This window comes from Lissotriton helveticus, chromosome 1_1, assembly GCF_964261635.1.
Source record: "Lissotriton helveticus chromosome 1_1, aLisHel1.1, whole genome shotgun sequence".
NCBI classification, from domain to species: Eukaryota; Metazoa; Chordata; class Amphibia; order Caudata; family Salamandridae; genus Lissotriton; species Lissotriton helveticus.
The window spans coordinates 1,103,367,557-1,103,381,850 of record NC_136057.1 but is presented as its reverse complement, the minus strand read 5'-3'; the positions used below and the strand labels follow the sequence as shown (position 1 = coordinate 1,103,381,850).

General features: G+C 51.1%; 1 protein-coding gene across 6 annotated transcripts in view; it reads right to left on the bottom strand.

The window, feature by feature from the left end:
- The window catches only part of OSBPL8 (oxysterol binding protein like 8), a 1,077,846-nt gene that overhangs the window by 59,661 nt on the left and 1,003,891 nt on the right, over positions 1-14,294 (bottom strand). The gene's annotated exons all lie outside the window — the stretch shown is intronic.

Here is a 14,294-nt window from a genome sequence, read left to right as displayed (position 1 = left end):
GAACGATTTTGTCCTAAATTGGTCCTGCTGGGCACTGGTCTCCTCTCTGGTCCCTTTCACACACTGAGTAAGCAGTGAAGGTTTCTGTAAATGTATAGCATCTATATCATCTTGTCAAATGTGAATTTAACACCAAAATAGTTTAGGCTGATGCCTGTCACTGTTGAGGTACTTTAACTTGGCAAATCTCTATGAAGGGCCTGTACTTTTTTCTGATTGAATCACCATAGTTTAGGGCTGAGGTACCATGGCATCTGGAAAATTTGGGGGCACTGGCATCCCATACCAGGAACACACTCTAGACAATATACATCTATTCTGACCTGCAAAATGAACTGCTCTCTCTGTAGCGAGACAACCACAGAACTGACCTGCATCCTAGGGCTGTTAGGAGCCTCCTGGACCAACAACATAGTGGGGACTGCCACTGCGCCTGAAGGGCAGCTAACACATGGACTAGTTCTTTATGGCCGTCTTCTGCCGGCATGCCTGGAAGCAAAAGCTCACAAGTAACACTGTACTGTAGGACATGGTCAGAGCTTACGGGGCAGGGGCAGGAGCTGCCGAGTATAGTAGCAGAGAAAGGACAGAGATGGAGGAAAAAAGTCAGATGGAGAGAGGCAAAAATAGAGGGAGAGTGGCAAAGAGAATGAAAGACTGGGAAAGCGAAAACATAAAACGTAAGGAGGGGTGAAAAAAGAAAGGAAGAAACTGGGCAAGACGGAATTGAGGGTGAGAGGATACAAGGAAGGAGAGAGGACTGGTGGAAAGAAGGCTTCAAGGAAAGAAGGAAGGGAGAATGGATGGGAGATCGAAGGATGGAAGACGGGATGTAATGAACAAGTTACTTACCTTCGGTAACGATATATCTGTAAGAAACAGTAGTTAGTATTAGATTCCTTACCTTAGAATATCCCCAGGCGTCAGTCTGGATCCGGAAACTTTTGCGTAGCAGTACCCCTGCGCGTCGGTAGGCGTCGTCTGCAGATGTCCCCTGCGGCTCCGCGTCCGTCGTCGGCGTCGTGCGCCGTGATGACGTCGCTGGAGTATATAGACGCCGCCTCCGCGCGCTGACGTCAGTTCTTTGTACATAGCTTTTCCGCGCCAGAACACGCAGAGCCATGTGAGAACCAACACTGGTGCCATTTGAAACTAGGGCCCTGAAAGGGATGTCCTTAACCCTAGGTATCAGTTCGCAGAACGGGGAGGATGGGCGGGGCGGTAAGGAATCTAATACTAACTACTGTTTCTTACAGATATATCGTTACCGAAGGTAAGTAACTTGTTCATCTGAAAGAAACAGGTTAGTATTAGATTCCTTACCTTAGAATAGATACCCCAGCAATACCAACCCCGGTGGTGGGTCTGCGAACCAATACAATCCTACACCAGAAAGTCCTGGAGAACCGAACGGCCAAAGAAGCCGTCCCTCCGGACTTGACTGTCCAGGCAGTAGTGCCTCGCAAAGGTGTGCAGCGAGGCCCACGTAGCCGCCTGGCAAATGTCCTGCAAAGGGACTCCCCGGCCTAGGGCAGTAGTAGCCGCCGTGGCCCGAGTGGAATGGGCCCTCAGCCCAACAGGAGGCTCCTTCCGAGCCAAAGAGTAGCACGCTTTGATGCACAGAACGACCCACCGAGAGATGGTCCGTTTATGTACCGCCCGTCCCTTCTTCGCACCCACGTAGCCAACAAACAGTTGGTCATCCACCCGGAACTGGCGTGTGCGATCCATATAAAATGAAAGCGCACGTTTTGGGTCCAGACGATGGAGCCGCTCTTCATCCTTTGAAGGATGCGGAGGCGGGAAGAAGGAGGGTAAGGTGATGGACTGCCCGATGTGAAAAGCAGATACTACTTTGGGCAGGAAAGAAGGTCTACTTCTCAGAACCACCTTGTCTGGATGAATGGACATGAAAGGAGGTTTGACAGAAAGAGCCTGGAGCTCACTCACTCTCCTGGCAGAGGTGATGGCAACCAGGAAGGCCGTCTTTAAAGTCAGGAGACGGAGAGGACAGGAATGAAGTGGCTCAAAGGGAGCGCACATCAAGAAGGTCAGAACCAGGTTCAAGTCCCACTGAGGCATCACGAACGGAACAGGTGGATACATGTGCGTGATGCCCTTCAAGAATCTCGTTACAATAGGGGACTTGAACAAAGAAGGTTGATCAGGCAGCCTTAGAAAGGCCGAAAGGGCAGAAAGGTAGCCCTTGATAGTGCCCAGAGCAGAGCCCTGCTGGGCAAGAGAGAGAAGAAAGAGGAGAACCTCGGAAAGAGGGGCAGAGAGAGGGTCCACAGCCTTTGCTGTGCACCATGCCACAAATCTGTTCCACCGGCAGGCGTATACCGACTTTGTGGAGGGACGCCTGGCTGCCAGAATCACATCACAAACCTCAGGAGGCAAGTCAAATGGCCTCAACTGTCGCCGCTCAATCTCCACGCATGGAGGTGGAGACTGGACAGGTTCGGGTGGAGGACCGTCCCCTGCTGCTGCGACAGAAGGTCCTCCCGAAGGGGCAGGCGGATCGAGGGACCGACTGACATGCTGAGTAGCTCGGGATACCAGTACCTTCGAGCCCAGTCCGGAGCCACAAGGATAACTTGGGCCCGGTCGCGCCTGATCTTCTTCAGCACTCTGGGCAGAAGTGGTATAGGCGGAAAGGCGTACAACAGACCGCAGCTCCACTCGCGCCGAAAGGCGTCGCTGAGCGAGTGCCGTCTTGGAAACTCCAACGCGCAGAACTGATGACATTGCGCGTTCTCTTCTGTGGCGAATAGATCTAACCAAGGCTCTCCCCATTGCAGAAAGAGGCCTTTCGCCACGTCCGAGTTCAGACGCCATTCGTGATCCACCGAGCACCGACGGCTGAGTTCGTCCGCCCTGGCGTTCAGAGAACCTGCCAGGTGTGAACCGTCAGAGTCACGCCCTGACGTTCCAGCCATTGCCAGAGACGCAGAGCCTCCTGGCAAAGGGTCCACGACCCCACTCCGCCCTGCTTGTTGCAGTACCACATGGCGGTGGTGTTGTCCGTGAACACCTGCACTACACTCCCGTTGACAAAGGGGAGGAATGCCTTCAGTGCTAGGCGAATCGCCCGCAGCTCCAACATGTTGATGTGGAGCCGGGATTCCGCCGGAGACCAGATACCTCTGATCTCCGCCTCTCCCAAGTGGCCTCCCCAGCCCTGGAGGGACGCGTCCGTCACAACCACGTGCTCCGGTTGGGGAAGGGAGAGGCATCTGCCTCTGACCCAATCGCGGTCCGTAAGCCACCACTGCAACTGGCTCGCAGTGCCCTCCGAGATCAGAACATGGTCGGATAGGTTGCCTTGATGCTGGGCCCACTGAAACTTCAGGTCCCACTGCAGAGCCCGCATCGGCCACCGGGCGTGATGCACCAGAAGGATGCAGGAAGCTATCAGCCCCAGCAGCCGCAGCGTCAACCTGACCGAAACCCGGGATAACGGCTGAAAGATGGGAATCAAAGCCTGTATATCCTGGATCCGCCGTTCCGGAGGATAAACCCGAAACTGCGCCGAGTCGAGAACCGCTCCGATGAAAAGGAGCTTTTGAGAGGGACACAGGTGTGATTTCGGCACATTGATGGAAAACCCCAGCTCGTGCAGGAGGTCTGCCGTCATCTGAAGGTGGTGGACGACTGTCTGGGGCGAGCTCGCCTTCAACAACCAGTCGTCGAGGTAGGGGAAGACTGAAACCCCTAACCGGCGCAGATGAGCTGCGACCACCGCCATCACTTTCGTGAACACCCGTGGGGCGCTGGTAAGGCCGAATGGGAGCACGATAAACTGAAAGTGCTCGTGGCCTACCGTGAACCGCAGGTAACGCCAGGATGTGAAAATACGCATCCTGCAAGTCCAACGCCACCATCCAGTCTTGCGGGTCTAGAGCAGCCAAGACCTGAGCCAAAGTCAACATCTTGAACTTCTCCTTCCGGAGGAAGCCGTTGACGTTCCATAGATCCAAGATAGGACGGAGGCCCCCCTTGTCCTTCTTGGGTACCAGAAAGTAGTGGGAATAGCAACCACGCCCTACTTCTGGCCCAGGAACGCGCTCGATGGCCCCCTTGGCCAAGAGGGCCGTAACTTCCTCCTGCAGAAGTGTCAAGTGGTCCCCCCGACACACGGTGGTTCTGCGGTGGCATGGCTGGAGGAGAGGTCTCGAAGGGGAGGGAGTAGCCCCTTCGGACGAGCTGCAGCACCCACCTGTCCGATGTGATAGAGCGCCAGCGGGAGTGGTGATGGCGAACCCTGCCACCCACTGGCGTCACATGGGCCTGAAAGCACGGACTAGGAGGATTTGGAGGCTGATGCTGCGGGGGGAGGTGTGGTCTGACCTCGCCGTTGTCCCCGACTGCCTCCACGGCGGAATCCACGGCCGCCACCGCGTTGAGAAGTGTTCTGCGGTGCGTGGCTGGCAGCACGTGTGGGACCGCCCCTTCCGTGGCCACGAAAGGAGCGAAACGAACCCGTTTGCTGGCGCTGGGTCGAGAGACCCAAGGACTTGGCCGTGACCCTGGAGTCCTTGAAGCGCTCCAGCGCGTGGTCCGCCTTGTCGCCAAACAGGCGACTGCCATCGAACGGCATGTCCATCAAAGTATTTTGGACATCTGCCGAAAAGTTGGCGGATCTCAGCCAGGCGTGGCGACGAATCGCCACCGTCGTGGACATCGCTCTGCCCAGCGAGTCGGTCGTATCAAGACCACACCTGATGGAGTATCTTGCTGCATCTCGGCCTTCAATCATAGCCTTGCCGAGCTTTGCCCGTACCTCCTGCGGGCATTCTGGCAGCAACTCCGCGACCGTATCCCACAGAGAGTGGGTGTAGCGCCCCAAGAGGCATGCGGGTTGCAAGACCGCAGTCCCAGACTCAGGGACGAGAAGACCTTCTTTCCATATTGGTCGTACCTCTTGGATTCCCGGTCGGGCGGGGCCGACGGGAATGCGGTCTGAGAGGTCGAGGCCTGGATCACCAGACTCTCAGGGGTGGGATGGGTGGACAGGAACTTGGGGTCGTCCGGACACGGACGGTGGCGTCTGGCCACGTTCCTATCAACAGGCGAACCTGAAGCGGGCCTGGACCACGTGCCCAAAAGAACGTCTGTCAAGGCTTCGTTGAACGGCAGCAGAGGCTCCCGTCGGCATGACTGCGGTTTGAAGACCTCAGTGAGGATGTTAGGCCTCACGACCGCGACGGGGAGCTCAAGGTGTAAGGCCTTGGCAGCCCTCATCAACACCACTGAATAAGCAGCCCCAGCCTCCGAAGCCACAGTAGGAGGCGAGACAAAACCAGGGTTAGGAGAGTCGTCCAGACCACTGGCGTCACCCAAATCACCTGTCCAGTCCACATTGTACTGACACTCACGTGACAGAGGGTCCTCAGACCCCTCCCAAACCTCTCCGTATTCTACATCTTCCCCATATTCGGAGTCAACAATGTAGACCGGCTCCTCGGGGTCCACAGGCCCCATCGGCGTCGGACTCGGCGTCGGGCGACGCCAGTCCGACTCCGCGTCCGGAGTCGGAGAGGTCACGGGGACGGCGCCGCCCGGAGCCGGCCCCGGAGCACCGGCGCCGCGCGGGGGCGGCGTCGGGGGCAACCCCGATGGAATCGGCGCCGGAGAGGCCGGTAGACCAGCCGGCGTCGACCCTGAGGGTCCCTGCGGCGCCGGGGTCGGAGCCGTCGGCGGCGTCGGAGCCGGAGCACCCGACGGCGTCGAGGCAGGAACACCCGAACCGCTAGGACCCCCGGACGGGAGCACAGGGCCCGAAGGCGCCGTAGGCCCATCGGAGGAGACAGTGCCCTCATGGCCATAAGGAACTCCTCTATCTCCTCACGCGACGCGCCTTGCCCAGGGACCGCAGGGTATGGAGCAGGCTCACGCGGAGCCGCGGGGGTGGGGCCACCCGAACCCCCGGCCGCATCGCGCGCGCGTCGGGGGGAGTCGGGGGTACGATGACGACGCCCCGACTTCTTGTGTCTCCTACCTGAGGAACCAGAGGAATGGTGACGACTTCGGGAGCGCTCGTGATGGCTCTGCGACCGCTCCCTCGACCGCTCCCTCGACCTCCGGCCGGACCGGGACCGCTCTCGACGTGGGTCCGACACCCGCAGTTCGAGTAGCTTGCGGGACCGCTCCCGCCTAGCTTTACTCGTCAGGGCCCGGCAATCGACACAGTCGTCCACGGCGTGGTCGGGGCCCAGACACCGGAGGCAGAGTCGGTGATGATCCGTGACCGACATGGTGCGGTCACAACCGTCACAGTTCTTAAAACCGGGCATCCTACCGGCACCGTAACAATTATTAAAGATTCAAAAACTTTGGTCAAAAGACCGGAGTACTGCACTTCTCGGATCTGCGCTAACTGGCGCGGAAAAAAGAAGAACTGACGTCAGCGCGCGGAGGCGGCGTCTATATACTCCAGCGACGTCATCACGGCGCACGACGCCGACGACGGACGCGGAGCCGCAGGGGACGCCTGCAGACGACGCCTACCGACGCGCAGGGGTACTGCTACGCAAAAGTTTCCGGATCCAGACTGACGCCTGGGGATATTCTAAGGTAAGGAATCTAATACTAACCTGTTTCTTTCAGATTTTCTGGCTACTTCCATAATGCACTCTGAACTAATATCCTGGCACAACCACGAGGCTTTCATTTCATACCCTGCATCGACCTGAAACATGCATCACTATGAACAGCTAGCAGTTTATTTTAAGATGTATTACATTGGCAGGTTCTTGGATTTTTGTCAAGCAGAAGCCATCTAAAAATACAGTTGTTATGATGAGTGTCTATTGTGTGAGACATTGCTGCAGAATTAGAATGAGGCGCATGGGGATAACAGCCAGAGGGAGACCCGGGGATGCATGCACGCACATGGACACAAACCTGAAGAACCCCCCTCTATGGACTCTGACATCTCAGACAGGGCTCATCTCTTTTAAGACCCACCTGTGGGCATCTCTTGCTCCCTCAGACTCTGGCTGCTCCTGTGTAGGAAGACGGACGGTATCATCGACTATCTAGGGACTGTGCAGAGCTTTCCGCTGCTCGGAGGGCCCATCATCAGAGACCCACTACCAGTCCCATTCTATTGATTGCCATATATGCAATAACGGAGGTTGCCAAATGAAATCATTGTTTCTGCATCCTTGAAGTTAGGTTGACCTCTTAAGCTTTACGTAGTGCACTGCCACCCACACACTGGTGTTTGCACACTCCAACCAAGCCTCGGTGTGTGAGTGTAGGGAATGACTGCAGTGTGCGCGAGAGGCACAATGCTGCAGGTCTGGCAGGAACCACACGAAGGGACAGCAGATTTCAAGAGAAGCAGCAGCAGTACTGGCACAATATAATAAATCAAGTGTTGCATTAAGTGACATCAGCATGAACACCAGGTTATGCCACCGGCAGGAGTTACCGGCATTTGACAGCAGGACTTGCATTAGAGAACCTAAACCCCTCTGACAACAGGGTAAATGAAACCAGAAGCGTAAGAGAATGAAAAAGAGTACATTTTCTGTGACCAATGGAAACTTGCACGCCAGAGTGAAAGCTGCAATGACATTTGAGTGAAAGTAGCTGCAGCCATCACACACTCACTCATTCATCTACCTCCATGTATGAGTGAACTAAACACCATGTGTAACCTAATGACACTGCTGTGTGTGCGTTTTCTGTAATCAACAGAAGCTTGCAGTGAGGCTGCTGTGCAAGACCTGCTCTGCAGCAAAACGAACAGCAACGTGGATGCCTTCTGTGAGAAAGGAAATCCATTTTTGCTGCTGGCATAATGTACCTATTCTGCGAGAAAAGGGTGTTTGTACAACTGCTGCATGATTTACTGCATTCTGGGAAGGAGGGAACCTTGCACTTTTTCTGCCAAGCTATAAGGCCTTCATTACGAGTTGAGGAATTTCAACCAAGAGTGATAACGAGTGGAATTCCAGCATCGGAATGACACGTGCTTCTGGACTCGATAAGTCCAGAAACGCCGGATCTATCTGATGGTGCGGGCATAGAGCTGTGCACACCCAGAGCGAGCTTCAGACAGGTACAAGCCTTTTCAGTCTCCTGCATCATCCACTGCACAAGCGGCTCTGACATGGGATGATACAGGGCTCCCCACATAGGAAGTAGCACACAAGAGCTGGCGTGTGCTAGTCATACTGCAAGTGGGATGCTCTAGTAGAGTAATGTTGATCTGTAGTAACTTTGCAAGATGAAATGGTAAGAAAGAGATGGGAAGGATAATTGTTAGAAAAAGGAGTCTCTAGTGGGCAGGTTGTTAACCTGTCCAAGTAGAGACCCTTCATCCTAGTCAGGATAAGGTGGATACACTACTGAAATAAACCCTGCTCACCCCCTTGGTAGCTTGGCACGAGCAGTGAGGCTTATATCAGAGGCAGTGTGTGAAGCATTTGCTCATAACCAACAGTAACACAGTGAAAACACTACAAAATGACACCACACCAGTTTTAGAAAAATATAACCAATATTTATCTGTGCAAACAAGACCAAAATGATAAAAGACCAACACACAGGAGTCAAAAATATGTACTTTTCAAGAATTACTTTAAAATGCAGTTCCCTAAAGCCTGTAGCTCTGTCCAGGGCTACTGTGGTGCTAAAAACAATAGAACCCAACAGTTCCGACCGACTGCCTCAGTGCGAACCGGCGGTAGTTTCAGCAGACTCATAAAAAGTACCTTTTGTTCTGGCGAACCACGTTAGTGCGGGCGGGTTGTGGCAACCGTCGAGGTTAAGATGTGAAGTGTAGCGGTGCAGCGTGCGGTGCCCTCAAGTCACAGTGCAGGAAGTGGTTCGGTGACGGTCATCCAGCGGCATCGGTGAGACCAGGGCTGTGGTGCTCATTGCGGTATGGACAGGTCATGTTGCAAGCTGCAGTGCCGGTTGATGGTAGCTGGCTTCAGTCGGCTCAGACGGTGGTGTGGGACGGGGTGGTGAATCGTGTGACTTACGAGCAGTGCCCCTAAACCACGGGCGGTCTTGAGTGTCGAGGTCAGCGTGCAGCAACGTCATTGTTGAGACTAGAGCGGTAGAATGAAGTGAGGCAGTGCGGAGTGCGGTGCCCACAGGTCATGGTGCAAGCAGAGGCTTGGTGGAGGAGGAGGTCGTCGCCATTGGTGAGACTAGGGTTGTGGTGCAAAGTGTGGCGGTGCCTTAAGGACACCGAGCCAGCAGCGGTGTTGGTGACAGTGTCGGCTGCTTTCCGCTTCTGTGGCAACTAAACCCCACATTCTCAGTAGTTGGTAGCTTCAGTAGAGATTAGAGAGAGGCGAGGCCCTCAACGCAAGGGCTTGCACTTAGCGACTGTACTTTATGTAACATGTATTGCTCCGAGCTGGGGGACTCCTTCGGGGCGAGAAGTATGTTTAGACATAAGGGACCTGTGCAGGGTCTGTAAATTCCGTTGCCATGTGTAATTACGTTTGTCGTACCCTCTATGATCCGATTTAATTAGGATGTATTGTAATGATGACTTGCATGATAAAACTCAATAAAATTTGTTGGAAAAAAAAATAATAAACCCCACAGTCTCAGAGGCAGTAGTCTGAGGCAAGTGATGTCTTTGCTGTCCAGAGACTTCGTGAATAGGAGGCAAGCTCTATTTCAAGCCCTTGGAGATACTCGGCGACAAGTGAAGAAAGTTCAGTCCAGTCCTTTCACTGTCCAAGGCAGGAGCAGCATCTGCAGCCCAACCCAGCAAAAGGACAGTACTGCTCCTAGCAGTTCTTCCAGCTTTTCTTTTTGATAGGTTGCTTGATCCGAGTGAGTTCTCTGAAGTCTTTTATCTCACTGAGGCTTCCAACAGGAGGCAAGCTCTACTTCAAGCCCATGGAGAAAACTCTAACAGTAGGATGATGAAAGTACAATTCGGTCCTTTCCCTGCCCAAGACAGAAGCAGCAAGCAGCATGCAAACACAGAAGAGCACTCAGCAAAGTGGCAGTTCCTCCTGACAGCTATTCCAGCCAGCACTTCTTCCTGGCAGGTTCCTTAGTTCAGCAGTAATCTAAAGTTCTGGGGCCTGGGCCCCAATATTTATACTCAGTTTCTCGTTGTTCTTTCGGGCAGAGAGTGTCTGTGCTCAACCCAAACCAGTTCTGTTCTCTCTGGTCCAGCTTGCCCTGCACGAGGTGGAGACATCATTGTGCAAGGGATACAGCGCCTATTCAGATGCAAGGGAAATCTCCTCCCACCACTCTAAATGCAGACCAGGCCTTTTCAAGTGCTACTGAAACTCCTCCCGCTACTCTGACTGCAGACCCGGTCAATTCAGCCCAGCCCTGGCTCACCCAGGAAAGGCAGGACACACCTCAACTCCCCCAGTGGCTGTCTACAGTGACTGCTCATCCACAGCCCCTGTAACTCCAAAACCAGAGTCAATCCACAACTCAGCAGAGGTACACAGGAATGCTAATTAAGAACATACCCACTTTCTAAAAGTGGCATTTTCAAACACACAACATAAAAATCATCTTAACGTAAATATGCATTTTTACATTCTGAGTTTAGGCATACTAAACTCCATTTCTCTATCTTGTGCCAGTGGGAAGTTATACTTGTACGATGTTACAAAGTATCTCCCATTCTATCCTATAGGACAGATAGCCTTTCCATAGTGAAAAATGAAATACACCATTTCACTATCAGGACATGTCAAACACACCAGTACATGTCCTACATTTCACCAACACTGTACCCTGCCCACAGGGGTACCTTGGGTCTACCTTAACATGTAATAAAAGGGAAGGTCACACTTGGCAAGTGGCTAAGTCGACATGGCAGTCACAACTGCACACCAAACCTGCAGTAGAAGGCATGAGAAGCCTTTAAAGGTGCTCGAGTGGGTGGCACAATCAGTGCTGCAGGCCCACTAGCAGCATTTGAGTTTCAGGCCCAGGCACTCTCAGTCCACTTTACTAGGGACTTACCAGTAAATCAAATATGCCAATCATGGAAACACCAATCCATAATACAATTTACTAGGAGAACATATGCACTTTAGCACTGAATAGCAGAGGTAAAGTGCCCAGAGTCCTATAACCAACAAAAACAGGGTCACAAATAGGAGGCCAAAAAGCAAAAAGTCTGTGGGTAAACCTACTGAGAAAGCCAAGTCTAACAGTATTGATAGAACAAGTCAACCAGTCAAGTCCAACAGCTCCTATCTCTAACACCCATGAACGTTCTCCTGAAAAAAGGGAACATTTTAAGAATCCCGATCTCTTGGACACCGAGAGGCTGCAGGGGTGTTGGTGGCCACAGCCCTAGCTGCAAAAACAGCCACCCCTGTGATAAGGCTTTGTTAGCACCGTGCCTGAAAAGGCACGCATTATGAAAACAAATGTGCTATTATGAAAGACCGCACCAGTAATAAGTTTCACACTAAAAGGGACACCTTTAATTATTCCTTTGCCTAAGAGGAGGCAGCATACCCCCTCTCAAATTAGTGAGTGGATCCCATCCAACAGGGGTCCACCCCTGACTCATGCCTTGCTCCTAACCTTTGCTGAGGAAATTAATACTGTAATACCCAGCAGTCCAGTTTATTTCTCGGTGGCAGCCACTGCACTGGAGGGTTGATGCTTCAATACGTCAAATCAAGTTCCCTTTCTTTCTTCGTTTTACCGGTCTACTCTATTTTGTGTGTTTTGGGAAGAGTTTTTGCTTCTATAGGCCTGGTTTAATCTTTATCTCTATGCTTGAAGAGTTGGTGATTGTATTCTGCCACTTATATTAGGTGCACAATCTGCTTTGCAGGATGACATGGTGTTGCTTTGCAGGGCTATGCACAAATAGTTGCATGCCAAAATGGTCTTAATTCTAGTTTTTATAAGAAACAGGCATGACTACAATTTAACTAAGCATATGTCAACTGAATTGTGTGTTTTGGGAAGAGTTTTTGCTTCTATAGGCCTGGTTTAATCTTTATCTCTATGCTTGAAGAGTTGGTGATTGTATTCTGCCACTTATATTAGGTGCACAATCTGCTTTGCAGGATGACGGTGTTGCTTTGCAGGGCTATGCACAAATAGTTGCATGCCAAAATGGTCTTAATTCTAGTTTTTATAAGAAACAGGCATGACTACAATTTAACTAAGCATATGTCAACTGAATCAAATATTCAATTTATGAAAAATGTAAAGGCTTGTATTGTGTCTTGTGTACTGCGTTTTCTGTGTTCTGTTTTGGACCTCATTATTTGAGTGATCCTGGTCAAGATGTAGCATGACACTTGATTTCCTTGCAGTCTTCAGTTGTGTTGATTTACATGTGTTCGTGCAGAAGTATCTCCTGTTTTGGTGACTGAGCTCTTCCTGCACAGAGCCAGCTGTCACAGTGTTGCTGCTCTTGGGCAAAGGAGATACCTACCTGTAACTACATTTCTCCAGCTTTGCTATCTTTCATAGATTCACATGCTTGTTTCATTTCCCCAGATCAGACTGCGAACAGTCAGTCGTCAATACTAACATAGCAGTAGTCAAAAGCAGTAACTGTCGGACCTCGATCAGGCAGTGGGGGTGGTCACAGGGGAAGACAGGAGCTACTGGGCTTGAACCCGGGTGTTTGAGGTAGTATGCCTGAGGGATCCATTAAACTATGGCTCTGCAAACTGGGAAACCTTTTCCACACTGGACTCTTAGAGTAGCAAGGGCGAGCAGTCACAAGTTCGGAGGTTGAAAATGCTGGGGGTGATGTCAGAACTCAAAAGTCAACCCACAGATTCAGACTCAATGTCCAGCCCAGTGCTTGTCTTTAAGACAAGAAAGTATTATTTTTCCCGTGTAATCCTATTTCCTACCTTCTTTACCTGTAGGTGCAGTGCATGGCGATTACTGATTTCTCAACCTGCGCTCTGCTGATGATATGACTGACTCAGTGCGAATGTGATTTAAAATGCACCCCGCTGCGTCTTCTGTGACTTTGTACTTCCTCTCAATCTTTGAAAGATTTATTGGTGCAGTCGGCGGATTCAGCATCATCAATCAACCTTCCCACTGGTGCTCTAATATGGGTATTGACCTTGTGCCTTTGTGCGTTTCTCTCTAAAATGAAACAAAAAACACGATTTCTATGCCACAGAAACCGTCACACTAAAAAGTTCCAAAACTTTTTTTATTAGGGAATTAAATCTGCCTATGTCATCCTGGGCTAAAATAATTGTAATGGTTTCTGGACTAGCATCCTTAAGTGAATTGAACTCATTCCATTCTGAATCATTCTTTAGAGTCTCTGGGCAGCTTACAGTATCCTTATCATCGTCGACTATGCTATTGAAGGATGAATCCAATTGATTCTCCTGATCATCATCAACCTAATCCGGTATTTTCTCCTCCAGAATCTCATTCATAGAATGGTGCTACTTCTTTTGACATTTTACCTGCTGTAAAATTGTTATCTTAGGTGTTGCATTATTATCCTTTTCCCTCTGTTACAACTGCCTTTTCAGCTTATTGTAAATATCAGCCACCATATTCTGTAATGACCTAAACATTTGACAATACACTTGTATCAACCTGTCTTACATTTCTTCTTGACCATGTCTTGGTTGATTAGTGGAATATTGCTCATCCACAACAATGTACAGTATGTGCATACCATCTGTCTCTTCCTCCTCATCGCTGTCATCACGCAATAGACCTCACAGACCTCAATATCATCTAAATCAGTTATTGGAGCTCCGAGGACTCGCTTCTGTAATAATTTGGGTGGTGGTTTTAGTAGCACAGGTGGCATTAACATTGTCTCTTGTATCTCCTCGAAACTTTCATGCACCTTACATGGGAGGTACGTCGTTACAACGCATGCGGTTACAACGCATGCCATTACGACGCAACTTTTACAACGCAAGTCGTTACAACGACTTGCGTTGGGGGACGCTGGATAGTGAATGGTTTAATTTACTTTTCCAACTCCAGTCCCCGTGGATAGTAGGGAAGGTGTTGGATAGTAAATTAACCTATTCCCTATCCTGGAGCGCCCCCCAGCGCAAGTCGTTGTAATGACTTGCGTTGTAAAAGTTGCGTCGTAATGGTTGGTTGGAGTAACAGTTGCGTTGTAAAGGATGTTTCCCCCTTACTTGTTGCCTATGTTTGTCACTGCCAATGCTTGTTTGTCACCAATTCTATTTACACTTGCCAATGCTTGCTTATTTTTCAATTTCACTTTGCCAAGGCGTGGTGGTTGTCACACCTTTTTGTTTTTTGCAGTATTTGTTTCCTCTTTTCTGCTGTCCACAATGACTGATGCT